The following is a 20,310-nucleotide window of genomic DNA, read 5'->3' on the forward strand; positions in this document are numbered from 1 at the left end:
GCTTCTCTTTTAGATAATAGTTTGGGATGCCATGGGGCATACCCAAGATTAGGCTCTTCTTACTCCTTATTCCTTCATCCATCGCAATCTCACCCAAAACTTGAAAACTTCAATCACACAAAACTCAACAAAACCTTCATGAGATCCGTTAGTATAACAAAGCAAATTACTACTCAATGTGATGTTCCAAACCCATTCATGTTTTATCATTGCATTATATCTACTATATTCTAACTTTTATATGGCTCATACCCCCCGATACAAACCATAGATTCATCAAAATAAGCACACAACGCAAAGAAAACAGAATCTGTCAAAAATAGAACCGTATGTAGTAATCTGAAAACTTTGAATACTTCTGTAACTCCAAAAATTCTGAAAAATTAGGACAATGTAGGCAGTTTGTATATCAATCTTGTGTAAAAAAATTCAAAACTTTATCACGCTTCTGTGATTTTTAATAATTCTATGACTGGCGCACAAAGTTTCTGTTTTCCAACAAGATCAAAGGAACTATCACCCAACATGATCCCAAAGACTTTGCTTGGCACAAATACTAATTAAAACATAAAAAACACAATCATAACAGTAGCATAATTGTGCAAACACTCAAGACGGAAAGAAACAGGGGGAAATAATTTTTATTCATTGGGTTGCGTCCCAACAAGCGCTATCGTTTTATGCCCCTAGCTAGGCATAAGATTTCAACGATGCTCACACGGAAGATAAGAACTGAAACACAAAGAGAGCATCATGAAACATATGACAAACACATTTAAGTCTAACATACTTCCTATGCATAGGAATTTTATAAGCAAACAAATTATCAAGACAAGATACGTCTAACATATACAAAGAAGAGGAATAAAACATTGACGATCTCAACATAACGAGAGGTAATTTAGTAACATGAAAATTTCTACAACCATATTTTCCTCTCTCGTAATAATTACATGTAGGATCATAATCAAATTCAACAATATAACTATCACATAAAATATTCTCTTCATGATCCACATGCATGCAAAGTCGATACTCTTCCAAAATAGTGGGATTATCATCAAATAAAGTCATGACCTCGAACACTCCCCAAATATGTGGGATTATCTTTAGCTAAAGTTGACACTCTTCCAAACCCACTTTTAATATTATCGCAAGTATTTTCATCATGAGGCTTAAATAAATTTCCAAGATCATAAGAATCATTATCACCCCAATCATGATCATTGCAATAAGTAGTGGACATAGCAATATTAGCATCCCCAAGCTTGGGGTTTTGCATATAATTAACATAATTAACATTAATAGAATTTATAATAACATCATTGCAATCATGCCTTTCATTCAAGGAGCTATCATGAATCACTTTATAAATTTTTCCGTTTAGCACTTCATCACAATTTTCAGATTCATGAATCTCAAGCAAAACTTCATAAAGATAATCTAGTGAACTCAATTCACTAGCAATTGGTTCATGATAATTGGATCTTTTGAAAAGATTAGAAAGTGGATGAGGATCCATATCAATAGATTATTAGCAAGCAAAGATGCAAGCAAATAGAAGGCACATGGTAACATAAGTAGAGATAGCAAACAAGAGATCTGACGAGAAAATGGCGAACGACAAAAAGGCGAATAAAACAACAAATTTTTGTGAAGTGGGGGAGATGAAAATGAGAGGCAAATGGCAAATAATGTAAATTGCAAGGAGATGAGATTTGTGATTAGGAACCTGGTAGATGTTGATGATGTCTCCTTGGCAACGGCGCCAGAAATTCCTTTTGATGCGGCTTGAACTACGTCAGTATTTCCCCAAAGAGGAAGGGATGATGCAGCACAGCTACGGAGGTATTTCCCTTAGTGATGAGACCAAGGTTATCAAACCAGTAGGAGAACCACGGAACACTACGTAAACTGTACCTGCACACAAAGAACAAATAATTGCAACCTGGTTGAAAGAGGGGGTGTCAATCCCTCCCGGGTAAAAAGATAGATAAAATTGTAGTAGATTGGATAAACGGATCTCGTGGGAACGCGAGATAAAAGAAATAACAAAAAATCGCAGCAAGGTATTTTTGGGATTTTGGATTAATAGATTTGAAAAAAATGAATAAAAATAGATCTCGAAGGCAAATATGATAAAGAAGAGACCCGGGGGCCGTAGATTTCACTAGTGGCTTCTCTCGAGAAAAATAGAATACGGCGGGTAAACAAATTACTATTGGGCAATTGACAGAACTTCAAATAATCATGATGATATCCAGGCAATGATCAATATATAGGCATCACATCCAAAATTAGTAGACCGACTCCTGCCTGTATCTACTACTATTACTCCACACATCGACCAGTATCCAGCATGCATCTAGTGTATTAAATTCATGGAGAAACGGAGTAATGTAATAAGAACGATGACATGATGTAGACAAGATCTATTCATGTAGGAATAGACCCCATCTTGTTATCCTTAATAGCAACGATACATACGTGTCATTTCCCCTTTTGTCACTGGGATTGAGCACCGTAAGATCGAGCCCATCACAAAGCACCTCTTCCCATGGCAAGAAAAATCGATCTAGTCGACCTAACTAAACCAAAGATTCAAAGAAGAAATACGAGGCTATAAGTAATCATGCATATAAGAGATCAAAAGACTCAAATAAATTTCATGGATAAAAATATAGATCTGATCATGAACTCAAAGCTCATCGGATCCCAAGAAACACACCGCAAAAAGAGTTACATCAAATAGATCTCCAAGAGATCATTGTATTGAGAATCAAAAGAGAGAGAGAGAGAGAGAGAGAGAGAGAGAGAGAGAGGAAGCCATCTAGCTACTAACTACGGACCCGTAGGTCTACAATGAACTACTCACGCATCATCGGAGAGGCACCAATGAGGATGATGAACCCCTCCGTGATGGTGTCTAGATTGGATCTGTGGTTTCTGGAACTTGCGGTTGCTGGAATTGTGTTTCGTCGACTCCCCTAGGGTTTTTGGAATATTGGGGTATTTATATAGCAAAGAGGCGGTGCGGGAGGCCATCGAGGTGGGCACAACCCACCAGGGCGCGCGCAGGTGGGTTGTGCCCCCCTCGGGGCACCCCTCTGGTACTTCTTTGGCCTATCATGTGTCTTCTGGCCCAGAAAAATTCTCCAAAAAGTTTCGCTGCGTTTGGACTCCGTTAAGTATTGATTTTATACAAAGTAAAAAACAAGCAAAAAATAGCAACTGGCACCAGGCACTATGTCAATAGGTTAGTCCCCAAAAATGATATAAAGTTGCTATAAAATGATTGTAAAACATCCACAAATGATAATATAACAGCATGGAACAATCAAAAAGTATAGATACATTGGAGACGTATCAATGAACATGGGTTGTGAGGAGAAGTGGGCCTGAAGGACCGTCCAAACTCCCCTATAGCCCCCCTCTTAATTTGCCGATGATAACATGGGATTTCGAATGTCGACTGGTCCGAACCAATTTGATGATCAACGTTGGATGACTAAAATTATCTAGACCACCAGGCATGGACATCTATGGCCATTATGGTGATTCACGTTGGAGATGGCCTAATGCGGATCATCAAATGGACGCCCTGACCAAGCGACTGCCATCCAAACCTACCCTCAAATGCATTTCCCCTCCTTTCTTTTCATACTCCTAACAGTGAAATTAATCAAAGATAAATACCATAGTGCATCAATAACTCAAAGATAAATATTCCAATGGAACAACAATTTAAATATAAATATTACAATCCAAACATAAAATTTGAAATAAAATGGTTCAAATTTGAATTCAGTTTATTCTGACATATGTTCTAATTGTTCACATGAAACACACACAAATGCTCTGTTAGATAATTTTGAAGCTTGTATGAATTCCTCTAATGATGCATTTGGCGAGATTGCTCAAATGCCTTCAGTCTCTACTCTGGGACCTAGAAAAGATCGCCCATTTGTTCAAAATCTAGACCCTTGTGAAATGTCTTATCCTCATCCCCCATAATCATGTTTTGCATGATGATCACATAAGTTGGCATTACCACACAGAATTTCTCTGTATCCAATTGTTTAGCATGTTCGTGAACACTTGCAAAATGGGCTTGGAGCATTCGAAATGCCCACTTCACACCATTTCTCGCACCTTTTTGTCTTGCAACAAAGTGAGATCTTTTTGTTAGCTATTGGATCAGAGATGGTCTTGACAAAGGTCGTCCCCGGAGGATAGATACCATAATAAAGATATTACTCCATGTTGTACCGATGCCCATTGATGGTATAGTTGTACGAGGAGCTTCTCCCGCACAAAAACTTGTAAACAATGGAGATCGCGTTGGGTGGCAACGACTGCGAGACTGGCATGTCCACATCCATTGTGGATCTCACCTCCACCGGCGGCGTCCATAACCAGACAGTGGACTCTGGCGAGGAAAAGTAGGACAAGTGAGACGGACATGGGCACATCCGTGTGCAATACCTGACTCTTACTCTCCGGACTTGGGGAAGAATAGGACGTGGAATATGGACGTCTTCAAGGCTGACGAGATTTAGACTAGGATAACGTATGTAAAAAAAGAATGTCATGTCCGCTTTTGTCTAAATGAAAATTATCCGATTTGCATGATATTTGTCCTGTTTATTCAAGTCATCTTGAAATGCACACGCACATTCAGGGCACTGCGTTGGATGGACGGCTTCCGTATCCGTGTTCGTGGACACATCCACAGATGGATAGTAACTCTGATTTGGGGCCGCGTTAGAGATGCCCTTAGGCCCAATTCTTTTGGGCGATTCTCCCAGAATCTTCAGAATCGACCCTCCACCCAACTTCTCGCAGAATCCTGTATCCATATTTTTTTACAATCCTAGATATCTAGGATCAAGATTCTGGGAGAAGCTAGATGGAGGGTCGATTCTCAAGATTATGGGAGAATCGGCCAAAAGAACTGGGCCCTAGATCCATAAGCAAGGCAGGAGCAACGGCCGTGATACACATTGTGCACCAATAAAGTTATAAAATCGCCTTTTTTTAGCACAAACACTTTGGGCCTTGTTTTTGATTTTAGATGTAACATCGTCTAAACTTCTGGAAATTTAATTAATTTTGGTACATCCAGGCATTTCGGTCAAAATACGCCAGCAGTTATGCTAATACACACATACTCAAATAATTTTTAAATAACATTCTGACTTCAAAAATGTTTGATTGGATGTCAATCAAATTCAAGCGAAAATTTTAGTTCGGTGATTGAAATGAAAACGAAAATCAAAAATATCAGCCATAGTTATGCAATCTTTCACATGTTCGGTAGGCAATGTCCTAGTACTCCTACTTGCGATGCTTTACATGAAGTAGGTTGCAGCAGTGTGTAAGCGTTTTCCCCTACTGTTGAGGATATAACCATTAGAGTCACCCGCCCAGGAGGGGCCGGGTTACGTTATAATGATCATCACGTGAAGCCCAGTACCAAGCTTGGGGATGGCGGATCATAATGGGCTTAAGACCCGGAGGCGGTTTAAGGCCCGTAGTGATAACCCGCCGTTATGGCAAGACTTGTAATGTAAGGCAAGAGTAGTTAAGAGTCCGAGACGGATACTGTTATAAGCCGGCCGGGACTCTGAGAGCCGCAGGGCATCAACCTCTCTATATAAAGGGATGACCCGGCGGCGGTTCAGGGAGAGGGACAACAGATCGAGAACCAGGCATAGCGATTACGCTCCCTGGTCATCGAAACCCTAAGTAATACCACCTCAACTGGACGTAGGCTTTTACCTTCACCGTAAGGGGCCGAACCAGTATAATCCTCGTGTTCCTTGTCCCTCTTAACCCCTTTAAGCTTCCTAGCTGCGATGGCTCCACGACTAAGTCCTTGCACGAGGACATCTGCCGTGACAATTCCACGACAGTTGGCGCCCACCGTGGGGCCAGCGCATGGTGGATTTGAGTTCTTGAAGGGCAGCTTCGAAGGGCTCAAGGGATACGCTGTGGGCCGGATGACCAAGAGTCGTCGCGGCAAGCTCTACATCGACGATGCAAACTGGGGCCCCGACGCCGGCTCAATCGAGTACGGATACCGGGTCCCCTTCGGCGGAATCCATGTCTTTATTGGCAAGATTGGTGAGCCGGGCCTTGAGCCGGACCTCTGCGCCGATCTCATCGAGAAGGCTCAGCGTGCACGACCCGCCCGGACTCTGCCTGCCTTGAAGCATGCTTTCGTGGGATGCGTCCATGGAGGACTCTCTGAAAGATCTGGATCTGGCGAGGAGACGGCCGCTCGTTCTGACGGCGAGTCATCCACAGAGGAGACCGACTCGTTATACCAACTTCAAGATGGCAGGCTCAGGGGTTGTTCCGATGGCGACAGTATTCCGGACCCCTTTGAGCCACCGAGCCGGGTTGGAATCTTCATGGCCGGCGCACAACCTGTTCAAAACTCCGCCACTGGGGCAGGGAGCCCTGTGCACTCGCCGGCTCAGGTGCTGATGGATCTTACAGACAAGATGACGGCCCTGTTAACCGCCACGGTCGCCCCAGTAGAGCAAGCTCAGCATGATGCGGAGGTGGCACAGTTAAAGCTGGATCTAGCAAAAGCCAAGGAGGACCTGGTGGCGGAAGGGATCAGGATGGCTGCGGAGAGGGCGGCTCTCGACGCCCAGACTCAGCTGATTCAAGCGCAGTCGTTCCGGCTCACGATGGATCAGAATGCGTCCAATGAGATCATGAGAAGGAGGCATCAAAAGGCTCAATCTCGACTCCCTCAGGTTTACGATCCTCGAAACCTTTTCAACACGCCTGGTGTAGGGCCCAGTAACCCGCCAGAGATCATGGCGCCCGGGGCTGGAACGCCAATTCAGCCCCAAGTTATGGGACCTCCCCGGGTGAACACTACCCCGCCACAGTACGTGCCGATACCGCCGGGTCATTATGCAAACCCATTGGAAAACATGGTCGCCGCGGCTGCGCGACTGGCGGCTCTCCCAATCGAGGGTGATTCTCCGACGGCGGTCGAAACCCGCCGGGTCAGAGAACTCCTTCAGACGGCTCTGGCGCAATAGGAGGCATATTCTTATAGCTGGGACAGGATTCATTCAACCCCTCGTCCAGGCCGGAGCCCGAGTTATAGCAGACCGGCTCAAGCAATGTCCGACGCCATGACTTGCCTCCTGGCCATGCCCGACTCATAATGGAGCCTTCCACGCGGTAAACAAAGACAGAGCACGGCAAGAGGCGGAGAAGGCGCCTCAGTTGACGGCTTACCAGCCACCCCCGGCTTATCCGACGGCTTCTATCGATGCGGGTATACCTACAAGGACTGGAGGTGTTCCTTGTCTGGTGCTGGCTCTCCGTAATGAACGTTTGCCCAAGGATTTCAAAGGGCCTAGGAAGGTGCCTAATTACACGGCCGATTTACAACCCGGAGCCTGGATCGAGAGTTACGAGATGGCTATGGAGTTGCTGGAGGTCAGTGAAGCGGCAATGGCCAAGTACTTCACCATGATGCTAGAAGGGACTGCCCGCACTTGGTTGAAAGGACTGCCGCCTAACTCTATCGGGTCTTGGGCTGAGCTAAAAGCCCGGTTCATCCAGAACTTCAAAGATACATGTAGGCAATCTATGTCAATTGTGGATTTGACTAACTGCAAGCAGGAGGAGGGTGAGTCTACAACCCATTGGGTTCGCCGGGTCAAAGAGATAATACATTCATCTGATAAGATGGATGCCGGCTCTGCAGTCCTAATGTTGGAGCAGAACTGTCGATTTGCGCCCCTGAAGATGAAGCTCGGGCGGCTCAAGCACGATTGCAATGATATGGGTACGCTGATGGCGGCTCTGGTCAAGTACGCCGATTCTGATAGTACCAAGGATCCCGCGTCGGATGATGAAAGGGCAGGGAAGGGAAAACAGAATGGCAATGGCAAGGGCCCCCAGCATAACCCGGCAAACCAGGGAGGTAACAAGCTTAAGGCTGATGGCAGTATGGAGTTTGATGGCAGTTGTTGAATGAGCCTTGTCCAAGGCATGGCTCTAGGGAAAAGCCGGCCACTCATCTATGGAAGGACTGCACAATCATGAAAGCCTTTAAAAATTCCGAAGCTTTCAATGGCAACAGTGGCCCGGGCGGCGGCTCAGGCGCCGGCGGTGGTTCAAATTCCAATTCTCGGAATGTTCAAGGGGGCTTTAATCGGCAGTCCGGCCAGGGTCATCAGCAGCAGCAGCAGGGGGGATATCAGACCAATCCAAAGCAGCTCAATGGCGGGCAGTATCATGTGTTTACTACCAATCTGTGCAAGCGAGAGCAGAAGCTCCATAAATGGGCTGTGAATGCTGTTGAGCCGGCGGTTCCGCGCTATTTAAGATGGTCTGAGCAGCCTATTGTGTGGAGTAGGGAAGATCATCCTCCCCGGGTTGATAATCCGGGTCACCTGGCCTTGGTGGTGGCTCCTCAGGTTGGGGGGTCTAAATTCACTAAGGTGCTCATGGACGGAGGCAGCAGCATTAACATCCTCTATTATGAGACCTTCCGTCGTATGGGTTAACTGATAAAAACCTTAGCCAGTCCAATACTGTTTTCCATGGCGTGGTGCCCGGCAAGTCGGCCTATCCAGTCGGTAAGATCGAGCTAGAAGTGGCCTTTGGAGATGAGTACAACTACTGGGCGGAAAAATTAACCTTTGAGGTGGTTAAGATAAGAAGTCCATATCATGCTTTATTTGGGCGGCCGGCTTACGCCAAGTTCATGGCGCGGCCGTGTTATGTGTATTTGCAGCTCAAGATGCTGGGTCACAATGGGACCATTACGGTTCATGGCAGTCGAAGGATAGCCTTGGAATGTGAGGAAGGTGACGCGGCTTACGCTTAATCTGTTTGTGCAACAGAGGAGTTGAAGTTTTACAAGGACCATGTTGACCCGGCAGATATGACGTCTTTGAAAAAGCCAACCACGGAGCATGAGCCGGTAATGAAATTTAAGTCAGCAGATGAGACTAAACTTGTTGACTTTGTTCCAGGTGACTCGTCTCAGCAGTTCAGCATCAGTGCCAATCTGGATCCGAAATAGGAAGGCGCGCTCATCGAGTTCATCTGTGAGAACAGGGACATCTTTGCATGGAAACCTTCTGACATGCCGGGTGTACCTAGAGAACTCGCTGAGCACACTCTCAATATTGACCCGAAATTTAAGCCGGTCAGGCAATTCCTCTGGTGGTTTAATGAGGAGAGGCGGAAAGCCATTGGCGAGGAGGTAGCCCGGCTCTTGGCGGCCGGGTTTATTGTTGAAGTTTTTCATCCAGAGTGGTTGGCTAACCCGGTGCTTGTGCTCAAGAAGAACGGCACCTGGCGGATGTGTGTGGACTACACGGATTTAAACAAAGCTTGTCCGGCTGATCCTTTTGCTCTCCCCCGTATTGATCAAATTATTGATGCTACGGCGGGTTGTGAGCGCTTAAGCTTTTTGGATGCTTATTCTGGATACCATCAGATTAAAATGGCAGTTAAGGACCAGGAGAAGACGGCGTTCATTACTCCCTTTGGAGCCTTTTGTTATGTGTCTATGCCCTTTGGGCTCAAGAGTGCACAGGCGACTTACCAGCGTTGCGTGCAGAATTGTCTTCATAACCAGATTGGGCGCAATGTTCATGCCTATGTGGATGATATCGTGGTTAAATCCAGGGAGAAGGAGACCTTGATAGATGATCTGAAAGAGACCTTTGATAATCTCCGGGTCTACAAGATGATGCTTAACCCGGCCAAGTGTGTTTTTGGTGTTCCTACAGGCAAGCTCTTGGGTTTTCTGGTTTCTCACAGAGGCATTGAAGCTAACCCGGAAAAGATCAAAGCAATCACCTCTCTGGCTAAGCCGGCGTGTATAAACGACGTCCAACGTCTGGCGGGCCGCATCGCTGCTTTGAGCCGGTTTATAAGCCGTTTGGGTGAAAAGGCCATGCCACTATACCAGCTGATGAAGAAAACAGATGACTTTATCTGGAATGATGCTGCTAATGCTGCTTTTGAGGATTTGAAGAGACAGCTGGCTGAGCCCCCAGTCCTTGCTGCTCCTGTTGACAAGGAGCCCTTATTGCTGTATGTAGCCGCTAACACACGAGCCGTCAGTATGGCTGTGGTGGTGGAGCGTAAGGAAGTGGGTAAGGAGTATCCGGTTCAACAGCCAGTTTACTACGTCAGCGAAGTACTCATTGAGTCCAAACAACGGTATCCACATTGGCAGAAGCTTGTTTATGGGGTATTCATGGCAAGCCGGAAGCTTAAGCATTATTTCCAGGGGCACCCTATCACTGTGGTTAGTTCTACTCCCCTAGGAGATATCATCCAAAACAGAGAAGCTACAGGAAGAGTGGCTAAGTGGGCTATAGAACTTGGGCCTCATGATCTGAAATACGTGCCACGCGCTGCTATCAAATCTCAAGCATTGGTGGATTTCATCAACGATTGGACAGAGCTGCAGGTGCCGGAAGAGAAACCGGATAATACATACTGGACTGTTCACTTCGACGGGTCTAGGCAATTGGAGGGCTTGGGGGCCGGAGTTGTATTAACTTCCCGTCGAGGTGACAAGTTGTGCTATGTGCTACGGTTGATGTTTCCCTGTACTAACAATGCGGCTGAGTACGAGGCCTTGCTCCATGGTCTTCGGATGGCTAAGGAGATGAGCTTGAGCCGGGTAAGGTGCTTTGGCGACTCAGATTTAGTGGCCCAACAAGTGTGAGGCAAGTGGGATTCCAAGGACCCTCTCATGGCGGCTTATCGCCGCGAAGTTGATGCCATTGCTGGACATTTTCAGGGTTACCAAGTAGAGCACATCGATCGCAGGAAGAACGAGGCGGCTGATGCATTAAGCCGGCTGGGCTATCAGCGAAAGCCAGTGCCGCCTAATACTTTCTTGGACATTTTGCATAACCCTTCTGTTAAGTTGCCTACAGAGGAAGACTTGGCTATTCCTGACCCGGAGGCACAATTGGTGGCGGCTGTCCACATTATCCCAGATTGGACAGTACCATACTTGGCTTACATGACCCGGCGAGAATTGCTTGAAGATGAAACTTTGGCCAGACAAATAACCCGGCGGTCTAAGTCAATGATAATTATCAATGGCGAGTTGCATCGCCGCAGTGTCACTGGAACTTTCCAGCGTGGTGTTTCCCCTGAGGAAGGTCAAGAAATTTTGCGTGAGATCCACGAGGGGGATTGTGGCCATCACGCCGGCTCAAAATCCCTTGTGGCCAAGGCTTTTCGTCATGGTTTTTACTGGCTGACGGCTCATGCTAAGGCAGAGGACTTGGTCAGTAAATGTGACGGTTGCCAGAGGTTCTCGCGACGGGCTCATGTACCGGCTCAAGAATTGAGGATGATTCCAATCACTTGGCCATTTGCGGTATGGGGGCTTGATATGGTCGTGCCTTTTAAAAGGTCCAAGGATAAGAAGACCCACCTCTTGGTGGCAGTCGACAAGTTCACAAAGTGGGTTGAGGCAGAGCCAGTTAGTAAGTGTGACGCAGCCACAGCGGTTCAGTTCATGAAAAGGGTGATATTTCGCTTTGGTTTTCCACACAGCATTATAACTGACAATGGTACCAATTTGTCTAAGGGCGCCATGGAGGAGTTTTGTCAACGAGAGCATATTCGGCTTGATGTTTCATCAGTGGCTCACCCTCAATCCAATGGTCAAGCTGAGAGAGCCAATCAGGAAATCTTGAAGGGCATCAGGCCCCGGCTTTTGGTCCCTTTGCAACGGACGCCGGGTTGTTGGGTGGAGGAATTACCCTCCGTATTATGGAGCATCAATACTACTCCTAACAGGTCTACGGGTTACACGCCTTTCTTCATGGTTTATGGAGCAGAGGCGGTCCTCCCTAGACACATCCGTCATGACTCGCCTCGAGTGGCGGCTTATGTTGAGGCGGATAATGAGCGGGCGCTCCAAGATGCTCTTGACTTGTTGGACGAACAGCGTGATGTGGCAGCAGCTCGCTCAATGATTTACCAGCAAGACCTGCGCCGCTATCACAGCCGCCGGGTTAAGTCCAGGGTCTTCCAGGAAGGTGATCTGGTGCTCTGGCTCATCCAAGATCAAACAGATGCACACAAGTTATCCCCGCCTTGGGAAGGGCCCTTTGTGGTCAGCAAGAACTTGCACAACGGGTCATACTACCTTATCGATGTTCGGGAGCACAAAGATTCACGTAAGTCGGAGGAAGAGACCCATCAGCCGTGGAACATAGCTCAGCTTCGGCCTTATTACACTTGAGCCACCGGCTCTCATAATGTACATATTTCTATAGCCATGTATATATTATGATAAATAGTAAAGCAGGACCTCTGTCCTTTTCTCCTCCAAAGGTAAATGTGTTATTTCCATTACAACATTATATGGTCGCTTGGAGGTGGAACCGGCTTATGATCGTATTCGAATCTAGCCGTTAACAATATGATCACTTGGGGGCTTCCTGTTCAAATATAGGTCGTATTCGAACCAAAGAGAACATAGCTGTCGATACCCACTTGATTGGCAAATTGCCGAGCTCATTGGGGAGTTTTTCTTGATCATATCTGAATCATAGCTCTACCCCCTTTGGGAACCGACGTGGATCGTATTCGAATCAGCGTCGTTAAACAACTCTTAAGGTCATTTGGGGGCTTCCTGTTCAAACATGGGTCGTATTCGAACCTAAGAGAACATAGCTGCCGGTACCCTTTTGATTGGCAACGCCAAAGCCACTGGGGGCTATATGATCGCATTCGAATCTTAACTTAACCCCTTTGGGATGGTTCTCTGGTCGTATTCGAACCAGAAGCCCCTAAGTTTTGATCTTTTGGTTTGCAACAAGTTCTTCTGATCATGTCACCAGTGTGCAAGGGCGGTTCTTACTCCGCCGGCTTAACTTTGATTAACAATGTTGATAGCACACAATAAGCATTATCGATGCTGGTGAGCCGGAGTTGAGTTCTCAACCTCATTATTTGGGTTACATAAACCAGAAGTGTACTTGAAGGCTTGCAGGTATGCTATTATGGTTATCGCGAAGATATAATTGAGAGCCGGTCTTTTATGACCTTGGTTCATATTCCGGGTTATGTGTAAAATATATGACTCTCCATGCGGTAAACCGCCTAGAGACTTGTGATGAGTTTTTCTATGCAGGACAATTAAGGAAAGTAAATGATCAAACATAACCCGGAGGAATATAAAAGAGCAGCTTCAACAGAGTTAAGCGCTGCACACGTGCACGATGGCACGGCAAAATTAAGTGTTTGTCCTACTCTATTACAGGACTCCCCGAGTCCAAAAGGTGAGGCATTGTTTTTAAGGCGTAACCATGAGCCGCCTAAGAAGTCAAGGTGCTTGTTGGGTTGAAGCTCCCGACTCATCCCTCTCCGCTCCTCCGGCTGTTTCCATGACCTGGAAGGTTGTTGATTTCCAGTCAATGCCACTCAAAGCTTCGAATTGAGCCTCATCATCAATTAACCCGGCCGGGTCAACTTCTGGGGCGAAGGTATGCTTACGAGTCGGATGGATGAGGCTGACTGCTTCATAGCGTGGAGTTGGGATCCTCTGATTCTTCGCGTCATAGCCCGGCTGATACTTGGTCAGATCTGTGTCATTCCCAATCAAGGTGGCCACCGGGCGCACGCTCTTCACACAGGCGGCGAAGTCTTTCTGGTCAAAGGGGGTACCGTCTTCCTTCAGGCTGGGGTATCCAAGAGCGATGTCGGTCGGGTCTAGCTCCGGTAGAAACGCCTTGGCCCGGCTCAGAGCAGCTATAGCTCCGGCTCTTGAAGAAGCCCATCTCAGCTCTTGGAAGCGTTGAGGAAGTACGGCAAGCCGCCTGAGTACGTCTGCCAGGTGAGTGGGAACCTCATTGGATAGAGCCACAACGGCTAAAGCACGATGTGACCCGGTGTAGAGTTGCTCCACCAGGGTGTAAACAGCCTTTAGCTTGGTCAGCATGTTCTGATTGAGATTGGAGCTTCTGGGACCTGTATAACAAAGTCAGGTGAGCTGATGGCAATGGTGCGGCTTATGAGACATGAATGATATAAACTTATTTAAAGTTTACAGAGTAACTTACCAAAGATTGCGGAGACCATCTGCGATACATGGCGTTTTAAGCCGGAGAGTTCGGCGGTTCTTTCAGTAAGAGCAGCCTCCGCTTGTTCGGCCCGGCTGAGCAAGGCAGTCTTCTCATCGGCCCAGGCTTTTCTCTCTGTTTCAAATTTTTTCTTCAGTTTTTCTTGTGCAGAGACACTGAACTCAAATTTGGCATTGGCCTTCTGGGTCTCATTTTCCTGAGTCTTCAGGCGGGTCTTCAGATCAAAGATTTCCGACTCAAGTTTCTTGCAGGCAGCCTGTACAAGTTCCGGGTTACAATTTGAGTGATTATCATGCAACATTAAAGTCCCAAGCACTTTGCAAGCAAAGACACTTGGCACTTGGGGGCTAATGTAGGCTGAGAAGCTTTATTTACAGTGCCGGTTCATGAAAATAAGTCCCAAGCACTTTGCAGGCAAAGGTGCTTGGCACTTGGGGGCTAATGGGCAAGGTTGCTCAAGTACTTGATTAAAACATAAGGTAAAAGACCAGTTCACCTAGGCTGTTTAACCCGGCCCTTGAGGGTTACCAGGTAAGCCGGTATTAAGTCTACAACATATTCTATCATAAGTAATAGACTTAGGGGCTAGCATGGTAAGGATTACTATGGAGTAAGCAAGAGAATTATACCTCAGATTTTTGCTGTATCTGCTTCACCATGTCAATTTCCAGGTCCCGGCTGTTGTGCACTTGACCAATATAACCAGCGACAATATCTCCAATGCTCAAGTTAGCATAGTCAGTGATATCCAGTCTGGCCCTGCGGCGCTCCAGCAGTTCTTCCTTAGCAGAGCATCTAGCCAGCACAGTGGGTCTTCCCGGCTCAACAAATTCGGTCCGGGTAATCACCACATCCGGGTCATCGGCCGGTTGAGCTGGGCTGGGAATCTCCGGGTTGTCAGAACCCTCCATGGCTTGTTCTTCAGTTGGAGCGGTGGTTTCTGGAGCTGGTGCAGATGGCGACTCAGAGGCCGAGGCGTTGGGTTCAATTAAGACCGGCTCTTCGACCGGGTTACTTTTCTTTGCCCTCTTGCTGAGCTTTGCTTGTGCACTCAAAGTCAAAAGGTTAGTGCAAAAACATGAGTAAGATAAGCACAAAATAAGCTGATCATCATTACCTGGGTGGGGTCTTGAAGCCGGCAAGTTAGATTGCATGGAGTCCCCGGAGGAAGGTGAAGTTTCCTGATAGTTTGAATCAGAAGAATTGAGTGGTTGACGAGTGACGCCCGCCAAAGGATGAAAAGGATATAAGTTGGAGATAACCTCGGTCCGGCGCTTCCTTGATGCTTCAGGTAAGCCGGAGGAGAGGTCTGCTTCCTTGTTGGTCCGGGTTTGCCTCAGGCTCTCATGAATCTGTCGCTTCAAAAGAAATTGAGGATCTTGATAAGCTAAAGGATGTGAAAATCTTACTTTCCGGGTTACTCTTCGGACTTTCAGCCTTGGCAAGGGCTCCGAGTCGGAGGAAAGTATAGTTACCTCTTCAATCACCGGGTTACTCGCTCCGGTATCATCCTGCTGATAATCAGTGTCAATAAGGTGGTTAAAAACAGACAAAAAAAACAAAAGAAGAGCCTAAAGAATCAAGGGCTACCTCTGACTCGGAGGTGTCATCCAACTGAAGCAGGTCTGAGGCACTAGGCTTACTCCCCTTCTTGCGGGGAGCGGCTCTTCTGGCGGCTTTTTTAACCTTCCTGACTTTTTTAGCAGCCTCATGGTCATACCTGACCTTCCAGAACTTATCATTAGCCTGAAAAATACAACAAAGGTTTCTTGAAGTTAAAGATGAAAATTGTTAAAATGAAAAGTAAGGTGTTCAGATCAGTAGCTTACCGCCGGAGCCAGGTTAGCTTTGCAGAAGGGGCTTAAGCCTGTCCTCCCGCAATCTGCTAAGCTCTCGTTTAGAAGGGACTTGGTCATGTCATCAACGACGTTCTCAGGTAAGTCGTTGGGGCTGTGCCGAAGAGGATCATCCTTCCGGCCCGTGTAATCACACATTAAGCCAGGGCGGCGGCTTAGAGGAATCACCCGCCAAGCAATCCAGACCCGGGCCAGATCAACGCCATTAAGGCCGTTTCCCAGAAGAGCTTTGATCTTGTTGATGGTGGGGATAAGTGGTTGACGCTCAGCTTGAGATAATTTGTCTGGCAGGGGGTGATTTGACTCCAGACGCAGGGCGCGAAAGCCGGGCAGAGGGTTCTCATCAGCCGGAGAAGTATCCTGGCAGTAGAACCATGTCTGGTTCTAGTCCTTCGGGTGGCTTGGCGGCTCAGCATAAGGAAAGAGGCAATCTCTCCATCGTTGGATTGAAATTCCGCCAAGTTCCAAGCTAGGCCCGTTGGCACACTCGTTCTGGCGGTTCAGATAAAACAGCTCCCTAAAGAGCAGTAGGCTGGGCTCTTCTCCAAGGTACACCTCACAGAACACTTGGAAGTTACAAATGTTCGACACGGAATTGGGTCCAATGTCTTGAGGTCGCAGATCGAAAAAGTGCAGAACATCTCTGAAGAATTTTGAGCCGGGAGGTGCAAAACCCCGGCTCATGTGATCAGCAAATATAACAACCTCTCCGTCTCTTGGTTGAGGTCTTTCTTCGGACGGGTCAGGGGCACGATAGGACATGACCTCCTTCTTAGGCAGGTAACCCGTCTTCACGAAGTCATCTAAGGTATTATCTGTAATGTTGGATCTCACCCAGTTGCACGTAATGGGTGCCTTGGGAGCCTTGGGCGGCATTGTGAAAGACGGAAGCCTATGAAAAAAGAAAGTTTCCGGTTCAAATTTAAGCCGGAGGAAGATTTCAGTTCAGTGTTCAAGATGGCGGCTTATGAAGGGGCCTAATGATATATGGCTGATTATGTCGGGTTATCTAAGCCGCTGTGGATATCATGAGTAATTCAAGTTGTTTAAAACTCTATTATGAATGAGCCGGAAATTTCACAAAGCATGGCCTCTTTTAAGCCGGCGATATGAGCCGCCATGGCTAACAGATGCAGTCTTTTTCGTCTAAGTGTTGCACAAACAAGTTTCACAGATTGCAGGGATTATTTTGGATCGAACGGTCGTTTAGAAAGGAAAATTTCTGGACCTAAAAACTGATACAGAGAAGTTCATAAGCTCTAAACGAGGTCTTGTTGCGGACAAAGGGGATTTACTAGCATAAAAATGAGTGAGAAACTACTGCCGCAGGGAGTCTATACCGTTTTTGGATCAAAGGGAACCTCGGTGGCGGAACTGTGAGGAAATCGCGATGAACTACGAAGAACACAGAGAACTTGCGAGCTCTAATGCGGATCTAAGGTATGGGACGGCAAGGACTTACTGGTGCTGATGAGCAACGGAGGCGCGCCGTAGGATTCTGATCAAGACAGGTTGATGCAGTGGCCTTGGTCAGTGAAGACGAGGTGCGCGGCGGCGGCGGAGCTCGGGCTCTGGAGCGTCAGAGGAGGAAGACGATGGAGGGGAAGAGTGACGAAGACCTATGGGCCGGGCCTATTTATAAGGGCCGGCTGGTAAATGGGCACAGGAAAAGAGGAGGCGGAAGACATGATTATATTGCCGCAGAAACGCCTCGTTTTTAGGGATGGTCTTTAAAGATAAGATCCGTTGAGATATGACATAATAAAAAATGAATTTAATGGAAGATGACGTCATGGCGGGTTACCAAGAATCCAGAAGATGACGTCACGGCGGGTTATAACCTTTGCAGAAGCAGAAGCCGGAAGATTTTGAGGATTTTTGAAGATTGATTTGAACCGGTTCATGTCAATCTGGGGCCTAATGTTGAGGATATAACCATTAGAGTCACCCGCCCAGGAGGGGCTGGGTTACGTTATAATGATCATCACGTGAAGCCCAGTACCAAGCTTGGGGATGGCGGATCAATAATGGGCTTAAGACTCGGAGGCGGTTTAAGGCCCGTAGTGATAACCCGCCGTTATGGCAAGACTTGTAATGTAAGGCAAGAGTAGTTAAGAGTCCGAGCCGGCTACTGTTATAAGCCGGCCGGGGCTCTGAGAGCCGCGGGGCATCAACCTCTCTATATAAAGGGATGACCCCGCGGCGGTTCAGGGAGAGGGACAACAGATCGAGAACCAGGCACAGCGATTACGCTCCCTGGTCATCAAAACCCTAAGTAATACCACCTCAACTGGATGTAGGCTTTTACCTTCACCGTAAGGGGCCGAACCAGTATAATCCTCGTGTTCCTTGTCCCGCTTAACCCCTTTAAGCTTCCTAGCTGCGATGGCTCCACGACTAAGTCCTTGCACGAGGACATCTGTCGTGACAATTCCACGACACCTACCCTAGCCGCCGCCACGAACCAGGAAATTAGGGAGGCGGATCTTCCTCCACCGATCTCCACCGGCCAGGGCGCTGGCCCCCTCTCCCTCCGGTTGCTGCTCTGGTAGCAGGAGGGAGGGGGCCCCGTTCCTCCGCTCTGTAGTTAGGGTTTGGATTTGCAGGTCGTGGTGCACCGTTAGGGTGGTGGGAGCGGCGTCCAGGCAAATAAATCCACCTCAACTCCACTCGCACACTGGCGATGCTCATCATGGCAGTGCCTCGGAGTTGATGGCATCCTATGTTTGCCGATCCTTCAGATCGACAGCGTTAGGGTTCATGGATGGTGTCGGCGAGGCGGCGGCCGTGACTCCATCAGGTGTGTCTGTTCTTCTGCTCTATCCCCGTTGCTGCAGCATTGTCTCTGATGTCATGGTGGAGCAGGGAGGTTTTGTCGTCCAGGAGTACGCGCAGACGGTTGTCTACGCAAGTGACAACTGAAAGATGGTGCATCTTGTGCTGGGTTTGTGGTTGGAAGCTGACAGATCTGATTTCCTCCTCCGGCGTCATAGTCGTGAGGGGGTGTCGGTTCTGGAGGTCGATGGCGTGTCCGGGGACATGTTGCTCTGGTCTGATTCTTTCAATGGCAATGGTTTTGCTTCAAGCAAACTGCTTTGGAGGTCCGTAAAGCTGTTGGTCAGCGATGGAGTCGCATCGAGCTCGGGTGAAGAGGTGATCTGTCTCCTTTCCCTTGGTGGAGAGGGACATGCGCTGGTTTTTGCATAGAATTATCTATCTTTTTAATCCTGTAATGTCGATGTTTATGTGGCTTGTAACTGAATCTTTATTTTATTAATGAGACGCGTATTATCATGCAAAAAAGAAAAGGTTGGAGGAACATGTGGAGTGTTGCGTGTTCTTTTTTTTCATCGCTGGGGGATTTATTCAATGAACTATTATTTGATTACAATTTACCCGTAGGCTGCGAAGTAGGAAGTGGACTATGATCAATCCAACTATCTGTACACTCAAGCTAGCACATTGTGTGGAGTGTCGAGTTGTGCCCTTGCAGGTTTGTTCATCTTGGGCCTTGCGAGTTGCGATACGTACAACACCAAATATCCACTACAAAAAAATACACATCCGTGACATTTTGGGCCGAGCGAATTTTTTTCTGTCATGCTTATGACACTTTTATGATGATAATTGTGACAAAACCCGTATCATCATAGATGTGGTGGGCTCCTACTTCTATGACAAAAAATGAGCTTTTCGTCCTGGGCGGGCCGGATCATGACAAAAAATGAGCTTTTCGTCCTGGGCGGGCCGAAGACGCAGCTGCATGACATTCTTTGGGCCGTCCATGGCGGAAAAAATCATGGTAGAAGCAAGGGTGAGGAAAATATCGCGGAGTTCCCGGTTACGGTGGTGGTCGGGGCCGAGCGATGCACTGTGGTTTGCGCGTTTCTATCGTGTACGCGTGTGTGTGCAAGGCGTTGGCTAACTGAACCCGAGCGGTCGCACGTTACTGAACCCGAGCGATCGATCCCTTGGCTGTTAACTGAACCCGAGCGATCGATCCCTTGGCTATTAACTGAACCCAAGCGATTCATTCGCTGCTGACTGAACCCGAGCAATTCCTTCGCTGCTGTTGCTAACTGAACCCGAGCGATCGATCACTGCTGCTGCTTACTAAAGTCGATCGAGCCCCCGTGCGCGACGTAGCCAGCCGGTGTTGGGTTGCCTCTCGATGAACAGTGACCGTTGCTACTATGTGCGCGATACATAGAACGAGTCGAGATGTGGTGAGTCGAGCCGGTTGGTTGGCTGTGGATGAACAGTTCCCGGTGGGGGTTGGATGAACAGGACCCCGTGGTAGTAGGTCGTTGCCGCTAGATGAACAGGACACCGAGGAGGCC

Source organism: Aegilops tauschii, chromosome 4 (assembly GCF_002575655.3).
Source record: "Aegilops tauschii subsp. strangulata cultivar AL8/78 chromosome 4, Aet v6.0, whole genome shotgun sequence".
In the NCBI taxonomy this organism is placed as follows: Eukaryota; Viridiplantae; Streptophyta; class Magnoliopsida; order Poales; family Poaceae; genus Aegilops; species Aegilops tauschii.